This window comes from Rhinopithecus bieti, unplaced genomic scaffold, assembly GCF_001698545.2.
Source record: "Rhinopithecus bieti isolate Rb0 unplaced genomic scaffold, ASM169854v2 scaffold_39883, whole genome shotgun sequence".
In the NCBI taxonomy this organism is placed as follows: Eukaryota; Metazoa; Chordata; class Mammalia; order Primates; family Cercopithecidae; genus Rhinopithecus; species Rhinopithecus bieti.
Window position 1 is genome coordinate 305,505 of NW_016816948.1, and position 24,189 is coordinate 329,693.

A 24,189-nucleotide genomic window follows, 5' to 3' on the forward strand; every position below is an offset into this window, starting at 1 on the left:
TTGCACTCCAGCCTGGGCAAAAGAGTGAAACTCCATCTCAAAAAAAAAAAAAAAAAAAAAAAAAAAGAAAAAAAAAAAGGAAATGCTAAGGGGGATTAATCAACCAGAAAGAAAAGGACACTAATGAGCAATAACAAATCATCTGAAGGTACAAAACTCACTGGTAAAAGTAAGTACACAAAGCATATTATCACATTATAATAATAATGTATAACTGTGGTGTGTAAACTACTCTGGTCTTAAGAAAAAAGACAAGATGAACCAATCAAAAATAATAACTACAGCTTTGCAAGACACAGTACAACCAGTTATGAACAGAAACAACAATAAGTTAAAAAGCGGAGGGGTGTCAAAGTATAGAGTTTTCTTCATTAGTTTTCTTTTTGCTTGTTTGTTTACACAATCATGTTAACTTGTCATTAGTTTAAAATAATGGGTTATAAAATAGTATTTGCAAGCTTCATGGTAATCTCAAATCAAAAAACACAATGAATACAAAAAAAGTAAAATTAAGTCATACCACCAAAGAAAATTACCTTCCCTAAAAGAAAGACAGGAAGACAGGAAAGGAAAAAGACTAGAAAACAAAGAGTAAGGATGTAGAAAAGAGAGAACCCTGAAACACTGCTGATGGTGGGAATGTGAATTAGTACAACCACTACTATGGACAACAGTTTGGAGGTTCCTGAAAACACTAAAAACTGAGCTATCCAGCAATCCTGCTGCTGGGTATATAACCTCCCTAAAAAAAAAAAAAAAAAAAAAAAAAATGGAAATCTGTATACCAAAGAGATATCTGCACTCTGTTTATTGCACCACTGTTTACAATAGCCAATATTTGGAAGCAACCTAAGTGTCCATCAACAGATGAATGAATAAAGAGATGTGGTACAAAAAGTGAGATCTTGTTATCTGCAACAACATGGATAGAACTGGTGGTCATTATATTAAGTGAAATAAGCCAGACACAGAAAGACAAACTTGAACTCATAGAGACAGAGAGTAGAAGGATGGTTACAATAGGCTATAAAGGGTAGCGGGAAGCAGGGGGAAAGTTGGGATGGTTAATGGGTACAAAAAATATATAAAGAATAGGACCTAGTACCTGATAGCACAACAGGGTGACTATAGTCAATAATAATTTAATTGTACATTATCAAATAACTGAAGCTGTATAATTGAATTGTTTGTAATACAAAGAATAAATGCTTGAAGTGATGGATACCCCGATTTACCCTGCTGTGATTATTACACACTGCATGTCTGTATCAAAATATTTCATGTACCCTATAAATAGATATACCTACTATATATCCACAAAAATTAAAATATAAACAAATAAAAAACAGTTAAGTAATGTTACAGGGTACAAGGTCAATATACAAAAATAAATTATATTTCTATATACCATCATTGAACAATCCAAAACTGAAATTAGAAAACAATTCTATTTACAAAAGCACCAAAAAAGAATAAAATATTTAGGAATAAATTTTACCAAAAAAAGCAAAACCTGTATGCTTAAAACTATAAGGCACTGTTGAAAGTAATTTTAGGGTCAGGTGCAGTGGCTCAAACTGTAATCCCAGCACTTTGGGAGGCTGAGGCAGGTGGATCACCTGAGGTCTGGAGTTTGAGACCAGCCTGACCAACCTGGAGAAACCCCGTCTCTACTAAAAATACAAAATTAGCCATGTGTGGTGGTACATGCCTGTAATTCCAGCTACTCAGGAGGCTGAGGCAGGAGAATCGCTTAAACCAGGAAGTGGAGGTTGCAGTGAGCCAGGATCATACCCACTGCACTCCAGCCTGGGTAACAAGGGCAAAACTCCGTCTCAAAAAAGAAAGTAATTTTAAAAGACCTAAGTAAATTGATATATTCACATTCACAGATCAAAAGATTTAATATTGTTAAGAAAGATCCTCCAATTTGATCAAGAAATATAACATAATTCATACTAATATCTCAGCTAGCTTTCTTATAGAAATTGACAAGCTATCCTAAAATCTATATAGAAAAGTAAGGGAGCCAAAATAACACGTAATAACTTGAAAAGAGGCACAAAGTTGGAAGATTCACACTTTCTGATTTCAAACCTACTAAAAAGCTACAGTGATAAGACACTATGGTAATGGCATATGGACAAACAGAAATCAATGGAATAGACTAGAGGGGCCAAATATAAATCTTCACATTTATGGTAAAGTGATTTTCTACAAGGGTACCAAGAAAAGTCTTTTCAATAACTGGTTCTGGGACAACTGAATTTCCACATGCAAAACAATGAAGCAGGATGTCTTCCTTAGACCACACACAAAATATTAACTGTTAATGGATGACACACCTAAACATCAGAGCTAAAACTATAAAACTCTCAGAATAAAACATACAAGTAAATTTTTGTGACCTTGGCTTCAGCAATGGTTTCTTAGATACAACAACAAAAGTACAAATGACAAAAATAAAAATACATTAGTTGGATTTCATCAAAATTTAAAATTTCCATGCTTCAAAAGACACCATCAAGAAAGTGAAAAGACAACCTACAGAATGGGAGAAAATATTTACAAATCATATATATATATGATAAGGAACTTCTGGATGGAGGACATAAAGAATTTTTACAACTCAATAATAAGAAAAACCAACAAAAGAAATGGACAAAGGATTTGAATGGACAATTCTCTAAGAAACATGTAGAAATGTCCAATAGGCTCATGAAAAGGTGTTCAATATCATTAGCTATCAGGAAAATTCAGATCAGAACTATAATGAGATAACTATTTCACACCACTAGAATGTCTCTAATCAAAAAAGACAGACATATAGTTTAGCACTGAGGAGAATGGAATCTTCATCCCTTGCTAGTTGAAACATTAAATGCTGCAACCACTGTGGAAAAGAGTTTGGCAGTTCCTCAAAAGGTAAAACATAGAGTTAGCATATGACCCAGAAATTCACCTCCCAGGTATATACCCGACAGAAATGAAAACATATGTCTAGGCAAAAACTTGCATATGAATGTTTGAAGCAACATTATTCACATTAGCTACAAAGTAGAACCAACCCAAATATACATCAACAGGTGACCAGATAAATAAAATGGGATAACATTCATACAATGGAATATTACTTGGCAATAAAAGGAAGTATTGATACAGGCTACAACATGCATGAACCTTGAAAATGTTTTACTAGGTCAAAGAAACCAGACCCAAAAGATCACACGGTATGATTTCATTAATATGAAATTCTCAAAATAGGCAAATCTATAAAGTAGATTACTGGTTGACCAGGGCTGGCAAATGTGGGGTGAAATTAGGAATGACCATTAGTGGATACTGGATTTCTTTTTGTGGTGATGAAAATGTTCTAACATTGATTGTAGTAGTGCCTGCATAACTGTAAATGTACTAAAAACAATTAAATTATATGGTTTCAATGGCTGAATTCTTTGGTTGTAAATACAGCCCAAAAAAGTTGTTTAAAAAATAACTACAGCATAACTTATAATCATCTAAAGATCAGTTGGCATAAGCTTCCTCAAAATACCCTGTTTATTATAAATCCTGAAAATGATGGTAGAATGTATTTTGCCCACCCGCCGCCGTTTCCTAGAATTTCAGGCAGTAAAATCTTTCAGAGTCAGTAAGAAGAAATGAAAAAAAAAAACATCTTTTATTTTTCATTCTAGTTCATCCATACCAGAGGTGAATTTCTTAATTCAGCTGATATCCTCTAAGCTACACAGAAAAGCAAGGGCTTTGGCTCTCTAACTTCAATAATCTTATTTGAAGACATGGTAAAAATTAGGGTTTTCCAAATAGAGAAAAAAAATCACATATGTATATGTATGTAAGAGTGTGTGTGTGTGTGTGTATGCATATATGTACACATACAGTTTTTTATGGGATCTTCCTGTGTTGTCCAGGCTGGAGTGCAGTGGCTATTCACAGGCACAAAAATAGCACATTGTCACCTCAAACTCTTGGCCTCAAGCAATCCTCCCACCTTGGCCTTCCAAGTAGCTGAAACTACAGGCACAAGCCATTGCACCCAACGAATATTTTACATTTTTTAAAAAAACTATATCTGATATTGTGGTTCATTTTATTCTGCAACTTGGAAAAATATCACTTCTGCTACTAAATGCATTGTGATAACAATGTTTACCTTTCTCTCATCAAAAATTCCTGCTGGTGGGTCAGATGTGGTGCTTCACACCTGTAATCCCAGCACTTTGGGAGGCTGAGGCAAGTGGATCACTTGAGGTCAGGAGCTTAAGACCAGCCTGTCCAACATGGCAAAACCTCATCTCTATTAAAAATACAAAAATTGGCTGGGTATGGTGGCACACACCTGTAGTCCTAGCTACTTGGGAGTCGGAGACATAAGAATCACTTGAACCTGGGAAGTGGAGGTTGCAGTGAGCCAAGATTGTGCCACTACACTCCAGCCAGGGCAACAAAATGAGACACTGTCTTTAAAAAAAAAAGAAGAAGAAGAAGAAAAAGAAAATTCCTGTTGGTAGATATTTCAGATATCTCCTAGGTTTTTGTTGTTGTATTGCAAATATTACTGCAAGTTAATTAAAGCTGGAATCACCCAGAAAATTTCTTAGAAATGGCAAGATATGAATTAGAACTGAAATAATGACCATGATTTAGACTATAAAAAGTCAAATGGGAAATGTATTTCAGGAAATAGGGAAGCATAGAGCCAAAAAAAAAAAAAAAGGTGAGTATGAAATACAGTTAAAATAGCAAATGTCTCCAAAATTAAACTCTATGTGACAAGTAGTGGGAGATGACATGCCAATTTATCTTCTGCTAGTCCTCTGCTCAAGAAACTAATAAAGCCCAAACTCCTTAAATTAATTTTTGTTAACACAAGATTACAATTTTTGAAAACCAAGATCATGAACACAATAGTTTAAAAGATTAATTTAATTTGTTGGTGCTAGTTGCACAAGTATGTTCAGTTTGTGAAAAGTCATCAAGCTGAGCACTTATGATTTGTATACTTTTCTGTATGTATGTTATAGTTCAATTAAAAGAAGGACAAAGAGACATAAAGACAGATTTTGATTTGGCAGCTAATAAGACAGAAGAACCCATTATAGCAATATAGCTTGAGAAATGAAGACCTAGAATTGACAATGTCAATGGGAATTAAAATGGAAGATTCTTGACCTAGTGAATGGATTTAGTGAACAAAAAAGAGACAATTCAATGAAATTTTTAAGGCTTCAGAAATAAATAATCATGACAGTATCAATAGAAATGAAAGAACAAGAATATGGAGCTACTTCGAGTAAACTATAATCATTTCAGCTGGAAATTTTACCTTTAGCTAAAATATTAAGGTTAAAAATCCAAATTTGAGAGTCAATTATTTAAAGGTGACAGATGAAACCAACACACTGAATGTTGACAGAAAAGCAGACAGTGAAGGATAAAATCCATGAGAACCTGTCAATCCAAGATTGAAAGGAGGAGAAACCAACCAAAGGATAGAAATTAAGTAACCAAAAAGATAACAGGGGCCTGGAAGAGTCACAGATGTCAGGAGGAAAAGAAAAAAAAAAAAAGGTATTAATGTCACAGGATCCTTAGGGTGTCGCTCTGCCAGCCAGAAACCTCTGTGGCCAGTGGTGCCCCTGCTTGGGTTTTGCTTGTGCCTGCTGAAGTCATTCCATCCACTCAGCCTGGCAGGCTGCACTGGCTAACACTACTGGCCTGGATCCCACACCTGCCAAGGGTGAGCCAGGCGCGGAGCAGCAAGGGGTGTGTGAGTGAGCAAGTGTGGGATCTGTCCACTGCGCACAGCCAGGCACACCAGCTGCGGCAGGACAGGCAGCTCCAGGCACCAGCACAGGCGCTGGCTCTGTTCAAGGCTGCAGTTGGACCAGACATACCACATGTAGCTTCAGTAGCATCTGGACAGGGGGAACACCATGGCACCAGAAAGCTCAGAGACAGCAGGAACCACAGAGTCCCAAAGAGGGTGTTATAGGGTGTCACAGACCTGGCTCAGGGAGCCCCAAGGTCTGGGCTCCCAGAGGGGCCACAGATCTTCTCTCTCTCTCGTCGCACGCAACGTGGCAACCGGAGGGCATGTTTCCACTGTGTTTGTGTTACAGCTCTTTTAGTCCCACCATTTGGTGGGTCCCAAGCACTTGTCCCACGTCCAGAAAGAATGAGGTATGCAGACAACAGGAGGATGAGCAAGGCAGAGAGGAGCTTCACTATGCGACAGAATAGCTCTCAGGAGATCCGAAGTGGGTAGGTCCTTTCTGCAGGCAGGTTGTCCCAATGTGTGTTGAACTCAGAAGGGAGGTAGCTCCTTTCCGCAAGCAGGTCATCTGGATGAATGTGTGTCTAGCTGAGCCTGGATTTTATGTGCTCAGAATCAGGGAACTGCATACTGATTCATCCATGGGCAGCCACGGTGTGCCTGGAAAAAGCACCATCAAATTTGCCAAATGGTCATCAATGAGGTTCTCACTCTGGGCCACGGACTTCACCTGGAACTGGCAGCCCAGCCCGCAGGCTTCAGGGCATCCCTGGCCTGAGGTAAGGTTTCACCAGGGACCCACCCCTTTCTGCCTAGGAACCCGTCTGCCTTTAACATGCCATCCACGGCACCCAAACTGACTGTGCCAAGAGGCGTCTGCAGGCCAGTGCCAAGCTGCCTTCAGCCCCTACAGCTCCTCCTCCCATCCTTATTGTTACCCAAAGTCCAGAGGGGACCACGGTGGCAAAGGGCTGGCAGGTCAGCACCACTCTGAGCACACACATACCCGGCCGGGTTGCAAAAGTGCCTGGGCTTGGCCACAACTTTGCTTCCCCCGGAGCAGGCACCAGGAGCAGGGAGAGGCCAGGGAGCGAGAGCAGGCACTTTCAAACCTGCAGGGGCAGGGGGCTTCCTGGGACCCAAGCTGCAGCTGGGCAGCTGCAGCTGCAGCCAGGAGCACAAAGCTCCCGCCTGTTCTCAGCCCCTGCCGGCTCTGCGGAGTACACAGCCCTGGCCACATCTCCCCAGTCACAGCTAGCGTCTCCACAGCAGCTGCTCCAGACAGGCTGCCACCACCATCATTAGCAATGTCAAAAGTCAGAGGAAGATGTAAAAACTGCAAAAATCTCATCACCAAGCAGTACTTCAAAAGCTCTGACTGACTAATAGTGGGAAAAAAAAAGTGTTTAAGAAAAAACAAAAATTTGGCCGGGTACAGTGGCTCACGCCTGTAATCCCAGCACTTTGGGAGGCCGAGGTGGGTGGATCACAAGGTCAGGAGATCAAGACCATCCTGGCTAACACGGTGAAACCTCATCTCCACTAAACATACAAAAAATTAGCCGGGCATGGTGGCAGGCGCCTATAGTCCCAGCTGCTTGGGAGGCTGAGACAGGAGAATTACGTGAACCCGGGAGGCAGAGCTTGCAGTGAGCCCAGATCGCACCACTGCACTCCAGTCTGGGTGACACAGCGAGATTCCGTCTCAAAAGAAAAAACAAAAACCAAAAATTTAAACATATCCCCAACAAATAAAGAAGTACAACCTTATTCCATAAGTTTCACAGCATGGTTTTTAGTGAGTCCAGTACCACCCCAACCAGTCCAGAAGATATTCTGGCAAAGAAAAGTTAAAATCCTGAGATTTCACACTGGATACTCCAATATGAAAAGAAGCAGGCAGAGAATGAATAGACCAAACTAGGGAAAGTCAAGAAAATATCTAAAGAGAAAAGTCCCTCTGTATCAGCATAGGGCTTTAGAAAACATAGGGAGGACAGCACTGGCTTACAATTTTCCAGAGCTCTGTGACGAACTGGTGAATGAAATTTAAGTCCAGGCATACAGGATGTTTAAGGAACTCTTTAAAAGTGAGTAAATCTCAGGGCCTCCAACAAAGCCAAACTCAACCCCAGCCAGTATCTCTCTACTCATTTACCTCCACACTCACATGCCACAGAAACTGAAATGAGAAGGAAAACCCAGCTTGTGGTCCAGACAAGATGGTACAGACTATTTTTCCCAGTTAATCCCCAATAAGCACAAATATAAACAAATAATACAAGGGATAACTAAAGAACTCTGGAAGGTGGAAAGAAGAAGGTAAACTCCTTTGAAACCCTACAACTAGACGAACAGCACAGAGGCAGGATGTCTTACGCCTACCTCACCCAAGTGAAGAAAGCCACCCAGACCTGGTTTTTCCCAGGCACAGCCTAGTAGCAGAAGGCAGCCCATGCAGGCCAGTTCCTCCCAGAACAGAACAGGTGTCCCTCTGACAAATATCAAGGAAGCCAGACACCACCAGCAAGACAGATTAATCAGGAACCTCAACAAAAACAAATAGCCAGGGAAACACTCTCCTTCACCATGAGGCCTGAGACTCCCCTCCTTTTTTTTTTCCAGTTTGCTCGTCTTTTAATTTCTAAAGCTCCATCATAAACTTCTAGCAGGTGCTCATGTCACCTGCCACACTCACACCAGGTTGTCTGTGTAGCCAGCAAACAAATGACCATCAACAGACCAGGCCAGGAGGTATACTGGGACAGTTCTGCCTTCCTGCCACTACTGATAACTTCTTGCTTCAGTTCATCTATGATAATATTTACCCCTAAGTCCCAGATCTTGATGCCGGGGCCCATGACAACACAGAGCCAGTAGCAGTTGGTGCTGAAGCACAAGGTGTTGATAATGCCCCCACCATCTAGCATATAAAGGTGTTTGCCTTCATTTGAGATCCCATAGCATGGCCTGGCCATCCTTGCCTCCAGATGCACAGAGGGATACATCTGGAGAGACAGTCACAGTGTTCAGATAACCTGTGTAGCCAATGTGGTTGGTCTTCAGCTTGCAGTTAGCCAGAGTCCATACCTTGACCAGCTTGTCCCAGCTACAGGAGACAGTGATAGGGTTGCAGCTGTTAGGCAAGAAGCGAACACAAGACACCCACTCTGTGACTCTCATACTAGACAGTGTATCTGCACATACCCAGGTGTTGGGAACAGGCCCCCAAATCTGGCCATAAACTGGCCCCAAAACCGGCCATAAACAAAATCTCTGCAGCACTGTGACGTGTTCATGGTGGCCACAACGCCCTGGAAGGCTGTCGGTTTACTGGAATGAGTGCAAGGAACGCCTGGCCCACCCAGGATGGAAAACCGCTTCAGGTGTTCCTAAGCCACAAACAATAGCATGAGCGATCTGTGCCTTAGGGACTTGTTCCTGCTACAGATAACTAGCCAGAGCCCATCCCTTTGTTTCAGCCCATTCCTTTGTTTCCCATAAGGAATACTTTTAGTAAATCTATAATCTATAGAAACAATGCTTATCACTGGCTTGCTGTCAATAAATATGTGGGTAAATCTTCGTTCGGGGCTCTCAGCTCTGAAGGCTGTGAGACCTCTGATTTCCCACTCCACATGCTATATTTCTGTGTGTGTGTCTTTAATTCCTCTAGCGCCACTGGGTTAGGGTCTCCATGACCAAGCTGGTCTTGGCACCCAGGGTATTCTATAACTTGATGGTTTTATCTCATGAGCCACAGGCAATCTGCTGGTTGTCAGGGGAGGTCACATTCAGCACGTCCTTGGTATGGCCCACAAACTATCTCATGGTAATGTCCATTGTGAAATCCCAGAGGCACGGGTTCCATCCAAGGAGCCTGACAGGACAATCTGACCATCTGTGGAGATGACCAAGTCACTAAGAAAGTGGGAGTGACCACACATAGCATGTTGTGGGATGCCATAGTTGGTATCTTCCCTGCTCAGTTTCTACATAATGATGCTCTTGTCTTGAGAGGTGGACAGGATCATGTCCAGGAACTGTGGAGTAGCAGTGATCTGGGTTACCCAGCAGTTGGGGCCCTGAGGGTGACACAAAGGGTCATCTGCTCAGTCACAGTGACGGCAATTCGAGATTCCTCTTTTCCATCAAGAGAAACAAAGGCAGGCATGAAGAACCAGAAGAGAGGGGGCCTGCTCAGGAACTTCTGTCTCTACAAGCAGCCCGGTTAAGAACCTTGGTCTTCACAGGTCTGAGGATCTCCTTCTCTATCCAGAGACATCAGAACAGGCAGTCGGAACTGGCAGGCAAAACCCAGTTTTGCTAGATATCCAATCTCAGGAAGCCTCTTGTTCCTCATAGGTCCAAGACTCTCTTCCCCTGTCCAGAGACATCAGGGTAGCAGGGAGCATGGTAAGGAAATCCCAGCCCATCCCTTCCCCAGCAATAGATATACACTAACTCAGCCTAAGAATGAATCTCCTGCTCCCTCAGGCAGCACCACCAGAGACCAGTGAGAGCCCTAGTGCCACCAGATACAAGAAGCCAACCAAAACAGTGCAGACTCAAAATTAAACTATCATTGGAACCACAACCCACAAAAATATAGGCTAAGACCTGCATGATAAACCTAAACGGGATGATTGCTTGTGAAAATAAAAGGTTGAACTAGTCCTCAGAATCTCCTAACATATTAGACAAAATATTTCAGTTTCAAATGGAAATCACCTGTCACACCAAAAACCAAGAAAAACTATAACTTGAATGAGAAAAGACAATCAAACAATGCAAACACCTAGATGAATCAGCTGTTGAAATTATCTGACAAGAATTTTAAAACAACCATCATAAAAATGCTTCGACAATCAATTACAAATTCTCTTAAAACAAATGTAAAAATAGAAGATCTAAGCAAGGAAATACAAGTTATAAAAGCAACCAGATGAAAATTATGTAACTAAGAAATGCAATAACAAAAGACAAGCTAGATAGGCTCAGTAGCAGAGTGAAGATGACACAGGATACAATCAATGAGCTTATGGACAGAACAACAGAATTCACCCAATCCAAACAACCCAGAAAAAAATAGACAGAAAGCCTCACAGACCTGTGGGACAACAACAAAAGATCCAACATTTGTATCATCAGAGTGCAAGGAGAAGAGAGAGCCAGACTGAAAGATAATTCAAAGAAATATGGTCCAGCCTGCTGTATAGCTACAGAAATCAAGACAGTGTGCTATTAGTCGAAGACAGACAATAGATCAATGAAACTGAGAATCCAGAAATAACCAACACAAATATGTTCAACAGATTTTTGACAAAGGGCTAATAGTAATCCAATAGAAGAAGAATAGCCTTTTCAACAAACAATACAGGGGCAATTAGGCATCTATTGGCATAAAAGAAAAAAGAACCTTGACTGACAACTGTCACAAAATTTAACTCAGCCCTGGCACAGTGGCTCACACCTGTAATCCCAGCACTTTGGGAGGCCAAAGCAGGCATATTGCTTGAATCCAGGAGTTCAAGATCAGCCTGGGCAACAAAGCGCAACCCCATCTCTACCAAAAAAATAAAAAGAAAACAAAAATTTAACTCAAAAGGATTATGGACTTAAATGTAAACATAAAGCTGCTTAAAGCTGCTAACATTTAGAGAAAAAAATACAGGAGGAAATCTTTAAGATCTAAAGCTAAGCAGAGTTCTTAGATTTGACACCAAAACCACAATCCAAAAAAGAAAAAAAATGAATAAAATAGACCTCATCAAAAGTAAAATATTTTGCTCATGTGAACAAGATGAAAACAAGTTGCAACTTCTGGCTTCTAGTGGGCATGTAAGAAAATTGGTCTATGCAGGAGGTTGAGGGGGGAGGATCACTTAAGGCCAGGAGTTCAAGTCCAGCTTGGGCAACATAGCAAGAGCTCATCTCTAAAAAAAAAAAAAAACAAAAAAGAAAAAAAAAAATACTTGGAAGTCACTAGGCCATCCTACCAATAAGAAAAGCTAAACAAACTGAAAAATCCACAACTCTTCTCAGATCAGCAAGAGAAATGAAGTCACGTGGCAAACCCCTGCCCCACAAATTGGAGAAACAGGTGACTGCAAAGAATCCCATCATACTGAAGCAGAAAACTCAGCAGGAACCAGTGCAGGGTAGGAAAAACTGAACTGTAACTGACAAACTGCTGAAGGCTCAGTGCCAACAAGTGGGAAACTTAAAAATGCCAGGGGACTCAGTCATAGAAGAGCCTTCATACTCTTACTAGTTTCATCTCCAGTAAATCAATATGGTTCTCACGGTATGTATTACAGGGTGGAGAAAAAAAAAGAGAGGAAAAAAAACCCTATTACTTCTGACGGGGCGGGGGGAAACAAAATCATTTTTAAATAAGCTAGAACATTCTGTTCTTAATAAGGTCTTTCCCTCAGGAGAAACTATTTAGTCAGAGCCTGCTGGGGTTTTATCAGAGCCTAACTAACTTATAGGAAGGGAAATAGGAAATACCAATTGCAGCCCATACTAGCCATGCTGTCTTACCTTGGGAGATGGGGGATAGTTCTAACAAACATCTGTGAAAGTCACACCCAGAGACACAGAGACTCATTAAAAGACTGAGATCTAATCATTGGACTGTAGAATGCTTCCTATCGCCCAACACCTTACTGCCACATTACTAAAGGCCTATTTACAAAGCAGCTCCTTTTACCCAAGACATCAGCTTCAGCTATCCGGAAAAATTTATATGGCATACTAAAAGGCAAAAAAACACAGTCTAGGCTGGGCATGGTGGCTCATGCCTATAATCCCAGCACTTTGGGAGGCCAAGGCAGGTGGATCACCTGAGGTCAGGAGTTCAAGACCAGCCTGGCCAACATGGTGAAACACCATCTCTACTAAAAATACAAAAATTGGCCGGGCGTGGTAGCAGGCACCTGTAATCCCAGCTACTTGGGAGGCTGAGGCAGGACAATCGCTTGAACCCAAGAAGCAGAGGTTGCTGTATGCCAAGATCACACCACTGCACTCCAACCTGGGTGACAGAGTGAGACAAACAAAAAAAAAAACAAAACACAGTCTGAAGAAAGAGAGCTAGTATAAGAACCAGACTCAGACATGGCAAACGATGTGAGAATTATCAGATCGATTACAAAAACAACTATGATTAATATGCTAAGGGTTCTAATGGATAAAATAGACTGCATAAAAGAACAGATGGGCAATGTAAGCAGAGAAATGGAAATTATAAGACAGAACCAAAAAGAAACACTAGAGATCAAAAACACTGTAACAGAAATGAAGAATGCCTATGTTGGGTTCAATTAAATTGATAGGCTCAGTCTAGTAGACTGGACACAGCTGAGGAAAGAAAATCTAGAGGATATCCCAACAGATACCTAAAAAAAACTACAAAGCAAACAGAAAAAAGACTGAAAAAATACAGAGCAGAATACACAAAAACTGTGGGATAAGGATAAAAGGTATAACATACATGTAATGGGAATGCCAAAAGAAGAATGAGAGAAAGGAACAGAAAAAATATTTGAAACAATAATAAATGACAATTTCACCAAATCAATGTCAAGCACTAAACAATCAATCCAAAAAGCTCAGAAAACTCCAAGCAGGATAATGATTAAAAAACAAACAAACAATAACAACAACAACAACAAAAAAAACCTACATCTAGGCATATCACAATTCAAACTACAGAAATAAAAGATAAAGAAAAAATCCTGAAAGAAGCCAGTGGAAAAAAGACATTATCTACCAAAAAGCAAAGAGAATAATTACATTGACGTTACCTCCAAAACCATATAAGTAAGAAGGGAGTGACGTGAATTATTTAAAATCTTAAGATAAAAAGTAAAAAATTTAAAAAAAAAAAAACCAACCTAGAATTATGTATCTTGCAGAATTATCCTTCAAAAGTGAAAGAGAAATAGTTTCTCAAACATAAAAATTGAGGGAATTTGTTGCCAGTAGACCCAACTTGCAAGAAATGTCCAAAAGAAAAGTTCTTCAGGGGGAAGAAAAATGATAGAGGTCAGAAACTGACATCTATATAAAGAAAAGCACTGGAGATGAGTAATTGAGGTAAGATTTAAAGAATCCTTGTTTTTCTTACTCTCAATTGATCTAACACAGAAGCATTTGTTCAAAATAGCAGCAACAATATACTCGATTATGTATGCTCATGTGTGTGTATATAGATATATGCTTATGTACGTTTATCTATAAGTGTAATAAATAACAGCAATGGTACAAAGGATGGAGATGGTAATTAGTATTTTATTATTTTGATCCTACTAAAATCCGGAACAAGGTAAGGCTGTCCCCTGTCACCTCTCCTTCTCAACATCTTACTGGAAGTCCTACTAATGCAATAAGATAGGAAGGAGACATTAAAAGTGTACTGATCGGGAAAAATAAAATAAAACTGTGTTTGTTCACAGATGACAAGATTGTCTGTGTAGAAAACCTGAAAGAATTGACCCAAAGAACTCCCTGAACTAATAAGCAATTACAGCAATGGCAGGCTTCAAGGCTAATACACAAAAGTCGATTGCTTTCCTATATACCAGCAATGAATAAGTACAATTTGAAAGTAAAAACACAATACCATTTATATTTGTAGCCTCCAAAATGACATACTTACATTTACATATAAATCTAACAAAATGTGTTCAAGATAAAACACGAAAACACATTTCTGATTAAAGAAATCAAAGAACTAAATAAATGAAGAGATACTCCATGTGCATGGACAAGAAGAGTCAATATTGTGAAAATGTCAATTCTTACCAATTTCATTTACAGATTCAATTTAATCCCAATCAAAATCTTATCAAGTTATTTTGTGGATATCAATAAATAGATTCTGGCAAAAGACCCAGAATAGCCAACACAGCATTAAAGGAGAAGAATCAAGTTGGAGGACTGACACTGCCCAATTTCAAGACTTACAATAAAGTTATAGTAATCAAGGCAAGTGTGGTATGAGCAAAAGAACAGACAAATAGATCAATAAAAGAGAACAGAGAGTACAGAAATAGACCAACAAAAAATGCAGTCAACTGTTCTTTGACAAAGAAAGCAATACAACCAAGAAAAGATAGTCTTTTCAACATAACGGTGCTAGAACAACTGGACATCCACTTGCAAAAAAAAAAAAAAAAAAAAAAAAAGAGCCTAGACACATATCTTACACACTTCACAAAAATTAACTCAAAATTAATCATAGGCCACAATGTAAAATGCAAAAGTAAAACTCCTAGAGGACAACATGGAGAAAATTTAGATTCCCTTGAGTTTGAGTATGACTTTTGAGATTTAACACCAAAGGCACAATCCATGAAGGAAAGAATAAGCTGAACTTCATTAAAATTATATTCTCTGCTCTTTGAAACACACTGTCAAGAGAATGAAAAGACAGACCACAAACTGGTAAAATATATTTATAATAGATATCTCCGATAAAGGACTGTTATCCAAAATATACAAAGAATAATAAGAAAACAACCCAATTTAAAAATGGGCCACAGACCTTAACAGACAACTCACCAAAGAATATACACGGACTTGGCCGGGCGCAGTGGCTCACGTCTATAATCCCAGCACTTTGGGAGGCTGAGGCGGGCGGATCACGAGGTCAGGAGTTCGAGACCAGCCTGACCAACATAGTGAAACCCCATCTCTACTAGAAAAAAAATAGAAAAATTAGCCGGGCATGGTGGTATGTGCCTGTAATCTCAGCTACTCAGGAGGCTGAGGCAGGAGAATGGCATGAACCCGGGAGATGGAGCTTACAGTGAGCCGAGATCCCGCCACTGCACTCCAGCCTGGGCGAAGATAGAGCGAGGCTCCATCTGAAAAAAAAAAATATATATATATATATATATACACAGACAGAAAATAAGCATATGAAAAGATGCTCCACATCACATGACTTCCAGGAAATGCACATTAAAACAACATTGAGATACCACCTCACATTTATCAGAACAGCCAAAATCCAGGACACTGTTAACACTAAATGCTGGTGAGGACGTCAAGCAACAGGAACTCTCATTTATTGCTGGTAAGAATGCAAAATGGTATAGCCATTTTGGAAGACAGTTTGGACACTTTGGAAGACATTTTGGCAGTTTCTTACAAAACTAAACGTACTCTTACCATACAAAATGCAATCATATTAACTATGATTAAATTAAATGCCCCATAAGTCCTTGGTATGGAAAGGGTTGAAATTTTATATCCACACAAAAATCTGAACATTGAACATCAATGTTTACAGCGGATTTATTTATAATTGCCAAAACTTGGAAGCAATCAAGATGTCTTTCAATAGGTGAATAGATGAACTGTGGTAAATACAAAAAATGGAATATTATTCAGCACTAAAAAGAACTGAACTATCAAACCATGAAAAGACATGTAGAAATTTAAATGCACCTTGCTAAATGAAGGAAGTCTATCAGAAAAGGCTATATATGGCACGATTATAACTATATGACATTCTGAAAAAAGCCTTACTATGAAGACAGTTGATATGATTTGGCTCTGTTTCCCCACCCAAATCTCATCTTGTAGCTCCCAGAATTCCCACGTGTTGTGGGAGGGACCCTGTGGGAGATGACTGAATCATGGGGGTGGGTCTTTACCTTGCTATTCTCGTGATAATGAATGGGTCTCACGAGATCTGATGGTTTTAAAAATGGGAGTTTCTCTACACAAGTTCTCTCTTTGCCTGCTGCCATCCATGTAAGATGTGACTTGCTCCTCTTTGCCTTCCACCACGATTGTGAGGCCTCCCCAGTCATGTAGAACTGTAAGTCCAATAAATCTCTTTCTTTTGCAAAATTCCCAGTCTCGGGTGTGTCTTTATCAGCAGTGTGAAAATGGACTAATACAACAGTAAAAAGATCAGTGGTTGCCAGGGTTTAGAGGGAAGAGAGAAATGAATAGTTGGAGCACAGAGGATTTTTAGGACAGAGAAACTACCCTCTATGATGCTATAACGGTGGATACATGTCACTGTATATTTTTTCAAACCCATAAAATGTACAATGCCAAGTGAATCTTAATGTAAACTATAGTCTTTGGGGGATAATGACATATCAGTGTAGGTTCATCAATTGTAAACGAATATACCACTCTGGTGAGAAATATTGCTAATAGAGGATGTGTAAGGGGTGGAAGTATGTGGGAAATCTATACCTTCCTCCAAATTTTGCTGTGAACTTAAACCTGCTCTAAAAAAATTCTATTACATAAAGATAAAAATAAGAATAAGACCAGCTACAGATTGGGAGCAAAAATCTGCAAGCCATATCTGCAAGCCACATCTGCAAGCCATATATCTGACAAAGAACTACAATTTAGAATTATAAAGATCTTTCCAAATTCACCAGTTAAAACAACAACAACAACAACAATCCCAGGCTGGTCTCCAGCTCCTGGCCTCAAGCAATCCTCCCACCTTGGCCTCCCAAAGTGCTGGGATTACAGGCATAGGCCAATATGTCCAGCATGAAGAGGTCAATAAAATGAGATTTTTAAACAATAGTTTCTATAATTTCCTGGATAGTAAGTATAAATCAGGCAGAAAGAGAATATTACACAAAAGTGCATGCATGTTATTAGCAACAGTATCTACTTTTAAAAGTATATTTTAGAAAGTAAAACTAGTAAAATCCTACTAAAATATCGACTATTTAGATTTATTTAAATCTATCTTATTTAATGTTATTTAATTTGGTATTTAGGATTAAGTGAGTGCTTACATGTTGAGTTTTCCATTCACATAAATAGTGATTTAAAACTTTTTTAAAAAACCATTAAAATTGCTATTTTCTAAAATCAGAAGTTTAATTTACATAAATCTATAAATACATAGTTTTTAAACAGAAATGGAAGTTATTAAATAGCAAAATGTAAAACAGATAACTAATTTCCTTGGAAGGATAATAGCATTCCCACAGTATTTCTTATGAATATAAGGGTATATGCAAGTATCTGTATAAAATGTCTCCTGTTTTTCAACTTCTGCCTCCACAACTGGCAACTTTTATATTCTCCAAGTACAAAGATAGAAATATTGTTTTTACATAACATGAAAATTAATTAGTTTTAAATATTTGCTTTTTTGTAATTTGTAATAAATTGCCTAAATTGTGAGGGCAATTTATTTTTTAACAGGGTTATGTTTTATGGTTGAAAATATTCATTTATTTCCTTCATTTTAACACTGATATGGAGATTCAACTATACTACTGGAAGTATGCTAATTTATAAAATCAGAAATACATGAATAAAACTATGTAATAGAAATAGGAAATCCTTCATTCTTCCCCCAACATATATTCTTATGAACTACAAGGAAATTCAATTCAGCTTGAATTTATAATCCTTAGCTAATAAAAATCTACCAAAATTAGTTTATGGTTCAAGTTATATTATCAGAATATGTGTGTACAGTAATAAAGACTATAAAATAATTAATCAGTTAAAGTACAAGATGAATTATCATAAGGTATTTCCTACCTTTTACATGCTTCAATACTGACAGTTATAAGTCACAAATAAAGTGACTGTGTTTGAATAAAATATTAAGCTGCCACAGCAAGACAGAAACAAAGTCACAAAAAGCCACTAAGCATGCAAGTACAAACCAAAAAATTGACTTCACATGAATACAAAGTGAGGTCTTTTTTCAGAAGCACTTAAACGCAGAAAGGAACAGTCACCAAAGCTTAGCTACCAAAACAAGATCATTCATTACCAATTAATATATGCTGACCTTCACTACCTATGGACATAATATTTAAAATTTCTCCTATGCTTTCTTTATTTGAAAGGGTTGGTTCTAACTCAGTTTAAGATAAAAGTTATATGCAAGTGAAACAGCACCTGACTGGCCAGCCTATTGGAACAACATTAACGGATGATGATCTCCCACTGAGAGAAAACAATTAATAAAAACTTTGAAAGTCTATAAACAAATGAACAACATGTTTGCTTTTAAATCAACTATTATATTTTTATTTTAAACTACATTTGAAGTACTGATATTTAAAATTATTTAAGGAGAGCAGAATTATTAACAGAAATGTTTTCTTTAAGGTATTGATATAAATCAACAAGCATTTATTAGGGAATCATGTGAAAGATAATTGTAAAGTATACAAAGAAAAATGAAATCTAGATTACTGCCTTCAAACAATTTGCAGTGTAGTAAAAATAACTAGACAAGTTCACAGGTAATGAGGATACAATTAATTCATTAAAAACTCATTCATGGTACTGGTACCAAAACAGACATACAGGCAAATGGAACAGGACAGGGACCTCAGAAATAACACCACACATCTACAACTAACTGATCCTTGACAAACCTGACCAAAACAAGCAATGGGGAAAGGATCTACTATTCAATAAATGATGCTGGGAAAACTGGCTAGCCATATACAGAAAACTGAAACTGGACCACTTCCTTACACCTTATACAAAAATTAACACAGATGGATTAAAGACTTAAAGTTAAAACCAAAACCCATAAAAATTCTAGAAGAAAACCTAAACAAAATTATTCAGGACATAGGCATGAGCAAAGACTTCGTGAAGAAAACGCCAAAAGCAATTGCAACAAAAGCCAAAATTGATACATGGGATCTAGTTAAACTAAAGAGCTTCTGCACAGCAAAAGAAACTATCATCAGAGTGAACAGGCAACCTACAGAATGGGAGGAAATTTTTGCAATCTACCCATCTGACAAAGGTCTAATATCCAAATTAACAAGCAACTAAAACAAATTTACAAGAAAAAAACAACCCCATTTAAAAGTGGGCAAAGGATATGAACTACAAAAAAAGACATTTATGTAGCCAACAAACATGAAAAAAAAGCTCCACTGATTGTTAAAGAAACGCAAATCAAAACCACAATGAGATACCCTCTCATGCCAGTCAGAATGATGATTATCAAAAAGTCAAGAAAAAATAGATGCTGGCGAGGTTGTGGAGAAATAGGAATGCTTTCACACTGTTGATGAGAATGTAAATTAGTTCAACCATTGTGGAAGACAGCATGGCGATTCCTCAAGGATCTAGAACCAGAAATACGATTTGACCCAGCAATCCCATTATCGGGTCTACACCCAAAGGACATATATCATTCTACTATAAAGACACACACACACGTATGTTTATTGCAGCACTATTTAAAATAGCAGAGTCACAGAACCAACTCACGGGTCCATCAATGATAGACTGGATAAAGAAAATGTGGTAGATAAACACCATGAAATACTATGCAGCCATAAAAAGGAATGAGATCATATCTTTTGCAGGGACATGGATGAAGTTGTAAGCCATCATCTTCATCAAACCAACACAGGAACAGAAAACCAAACACCACATGTTCTCACTCATAAGTTGAAGGTGAACAATCAGAACACACGGACACAGGGAGGGGAACAACACACCAGGGCCTGTTGCGGGGTGAGGAGGTGAGGGGAGGGAACTTAGAGGATGGGTCAATAGATGCAGCAAACTACCATGGCACACACATACCTATGTAATAAACCTGAATGTTCTGCACATGTGTCCCAGAACTTAAAGTAAAACAAACAAACAAACAAACAAAAACCACAATGAGATACTATCTCACACCACTCAGAATGGCTATTATTAAAAGTCAAAAACCAACAGATGCTGGTGAGGTTGTGGAGAAAATGAATGCTTTTACATTGTTGGTGGTAGTGTAAATTAGTTCAACCATTGTGGAAGACAGTGTGGCAATTCCTCAAAGACCTAGAGAAAGAAATACCATTTGACCCAGCAATCCCATTACTGGGTATATATCCAAAGAAATATAAATCATTCTATTATAAAGATACATGCATGTATATGTTCACTGCCTCACTATCACAATAGCAAAGACATGGAATTAACCTAAATGGCCATGAATGATGGAATGGATAAAGAAAATGTGTACATACACACCACGGAATACTATGCAGCCATAAAAAGGAATGAGATTATGCCCTTTGAAAGGACATGGATGGAGTTGGAAGCCATAATTCTCAGCAAAGTAACATAGGAACAGAAAACCAAATACTGCATATTCTTACTAATAAGTGGGAGCTGAACAATGAGAACACATGTACACAGGGAGGGGAACAATACCCACTGGGGCCTATGGGACAGCAGGGGCGCGGGGAAAGGGAGAGCATCAGGAAGAATAACTAATGAATGCTGGGCTTAATACGTAGGTGATGGGATGATCTGTGCAGCGAACCACCACGGTACACGTTTATCTATATAATAAACCTGCACATTTAACTGTAAGTTTAAAGTAACAGTTAAGGAAAAACTTAATAAATAAAAGTAAATATCCTACTTAAAAGTTACCCCTACCTCCTCCTAAAAAAGCTACACTTGTTCCAAATTGCATATACACTTCTCAAAGAAAACCTACCAAATCTGTAAAACGCAAAAGCAAGGAAAGAAGGTAAAACAAGTGGGGCGGGGGGTGGGGGTTCCAAAATGGCCGAACAGGAACAGCTCCACTCTACAGCTCCTACTGTGAGCGACGCAGAAGATGGGTGATTTCTGCATTTCCAACTGAGATACCAGGTTCGTCTCACTGTGGCTTGTCAGATGGTGGCTGCAGGACACAGGGTGCAGTCCACCAAGCATGAGCCAAAGCAGGGCAAGGCATCGCCTCACCCACAAAGCGCAAAGGGTCAGGGTATTCCCTTTCCTAGCTAAGGGAAGCTGTGACAGATTGCCCCTGGAAAATTGAGTCACTCCCACCCTACTACTACACTTTTCCAATGATCTTAGCAAACACACCAGGAGATTATATCCCACGACTGGCTTGGAGGGTCCCACGCCCATGGAGCCTTGCTCACTGCTAGCACAGCAGTCTGAGATCCAATTGCTAGGTGGCAGGGAGGCTGGGGGAGGGTCACCCACCATGGCTGAGGCTTGAGTAGGTAAACAAAGCGGCCTGGAAGCTCGAAAAGGGTGGAGCCCACCACAGCTCAAGGAGGCCTGCCTGCCTCTGTAGACTCCACCTCTGGGGGTAGGGTATAGCCCAACAAAAGGCAGCAGAAATCTCTACAGACTTAAATGTCCCTATCTGACAGCTTTGAAGAGAGTAGTGGTTCTCCCAGCACAGAGTTTGAGATCTGAGAATGAACAAACTGCCTCATCAAGTGGGTCCCTGACCCCGAGGAGCCTAACTGGGAGGCACCTCCCAGTAGGGGCAGACCGACACCTCACACGGCCGGGTACCCTCTGAGACGAAGCTTCCAGAGGAACCATCAGGCAGCAACATTTGCTGTTCAGCAATAACCACTCTTCTGCAGCCTCCGCTGCTGATACCCAGACAAACGGGGTCTGGAGTGGACCTCCAGCAAACTCCAACAGACCTGCAGCTGAGGGTCTTGACTGTTAGAAGGAAAACTAACAAACAGAAAGGACATCCACACCAAAACCCCAACTGCAGGTCACCATCATCAAAGACCAAAGGGAGATAAAACCACAAAGATGGGGAAAAAACAGAGCAGAAAAGCTGAAAATTCTAAAACTCAGAGCGCCTCTCCCCATCCAAAGGAATACAGCTCCTTGCCAGCAACTGAACAAAGCTGGACGGAGAATGACTTTGATGAGTTGAGAGAACAAGGTTTCAGACGATCAAACTTCTCCGAGCTAAAGGAGGAAGTTCGAACCCATCACAAAGAGGCTAAAAATCTTGAAACAAGATTAGACGAATGGCTAACCAGAATAACCAGTGTAGACAAGTCCTTAAATGACCTGATGGAGCTGAAAATCATGGCACGAGAACTACATGATGAATGCACAAGTTTCAGCAGTCGATTCGATCAACTGGAAGAAAGGGTATCAGTGATTGAAGATCAAATGAATGAAATGAAGTGAGAAATTTAGAGAAAAAACAGAAAAAGAAACAAAGCCTCCAAGAAATATAGGTCTATGTGAAAAGACCAAATCACGTCTGATTGGTGTACCTGAAAATGACGGGGAGAATGGAACCAAGTTGGAAAACACTCTGCAGGATATTATCCAGGAGAACTTCCCGACCTAGCAAGGCAGGCCAGCATTCAAAGTCAGGAAATACAGAGAACGCAACAAAGATACCCCTCGAGAAGAGCAACTTCAAGACACATAATTGTCTGATTCACCAAAGTTGAAATGAAGGAAAAAATGTTAAGGGCAGCCAGAGAAAAAGGTCAGATTACCCACAAAGGGAAGCCCATCAGACTAACAGCAGATCTCTCGGCAGAAACTCTACAAGCCAGAAGAGAGTGGGGCCAATATTCAACATTCTTAAAGAAAATAATTTTCAACCCAGAATTTCATATCCAGCGAAACTAAGCTTAATAAGGGAAGGATAAATAAAATCCTTTACAGACAAGCAAATGCTGAGAGATTTTGTCACCACCAGGCCTGCCCTACAAGAGCTTCTGAAGGAAGCACTAAACATGGAAAGCAACAACCAGTACCAGCCACTGCAAAAACATGCCAAATTGTAAAGACCATCGATGCTAGGAAGAAACTGCATCAACTAAGGAGTAAAATAACCAGCTAACATCATAATGACAGGATCAAATTCACACATAACAATATTTACCTTAAATGTAAATGGGCTAAATGCTCCAATTAAAAGACACAGACTGGCAAACTGGATAAAGAGTCAAGACCTCAGTCTGCTGTATTCAGGAGACCCATTTCACATGCAGAGACACACATAGGCTCAAAATAAAGGGATGGAGGAAGATCTGCCAAGCAAATGGAAAACAAAAAAAGGCAGGGTTTGCAATCCAGGTCTCTGATAAAACAGACTTTAAACCAACAAAGAACAAAAGAGACAAGGCCATTACATAATGGTAAAGGGATCAATATAACAAGAAGAGCCAACCCTCCTAAATATATATGCACCCAATACAGGAGCACCCAGATTCATAAAGCAAGTCCTTAGAGACCTACAAAGAGACTTATATTCCCACACAATAATAATGGGAGACTTTAACACACCACTGTCAACTTTAGACAGATCAGCGGGACAGAAACTCAAGAAAGATATCCAGGAATTGAACTCAGCTCTGCACCAAGCAGACCTAATAGACATCTACAGAACCTTCCACCCCAAATCAACAAAATATACATTCTGCTCAGCACCACATCGCACTTATTCCAAAATTGACCACACAGTTGGAAGTAAAGCACTCCTCAGCAAATGTAAAAGAACAGAAATTATAACAAACTGTCTCTCAGACCACAGTGCAATCAAACTAGAACTCAGGATTAAGAAACTCACTCAAAACCGCTCAACTACATGGAAACTGAACAACCTGCTC

General features: G+C 39.4%; 1 long non-coding RNA gene and 1 pseudogene across 1 annotated transcript in view; both read right to left on the minus strand.

The window, feature by feature from the left end:
- Positions 1-24,189, minus strand: part of LOC108517604 (uncharacterized) — a 60,233-nt gene that overhangs the window by 4,559 nt on the left and 31,485 nt on the right. The window lies entirely within an intron of this gene.
- Positions 8,474-9,911, minus strand: LOC108517603 (receptor of activated protein C kinase 1-like; annotated as a pseudogene).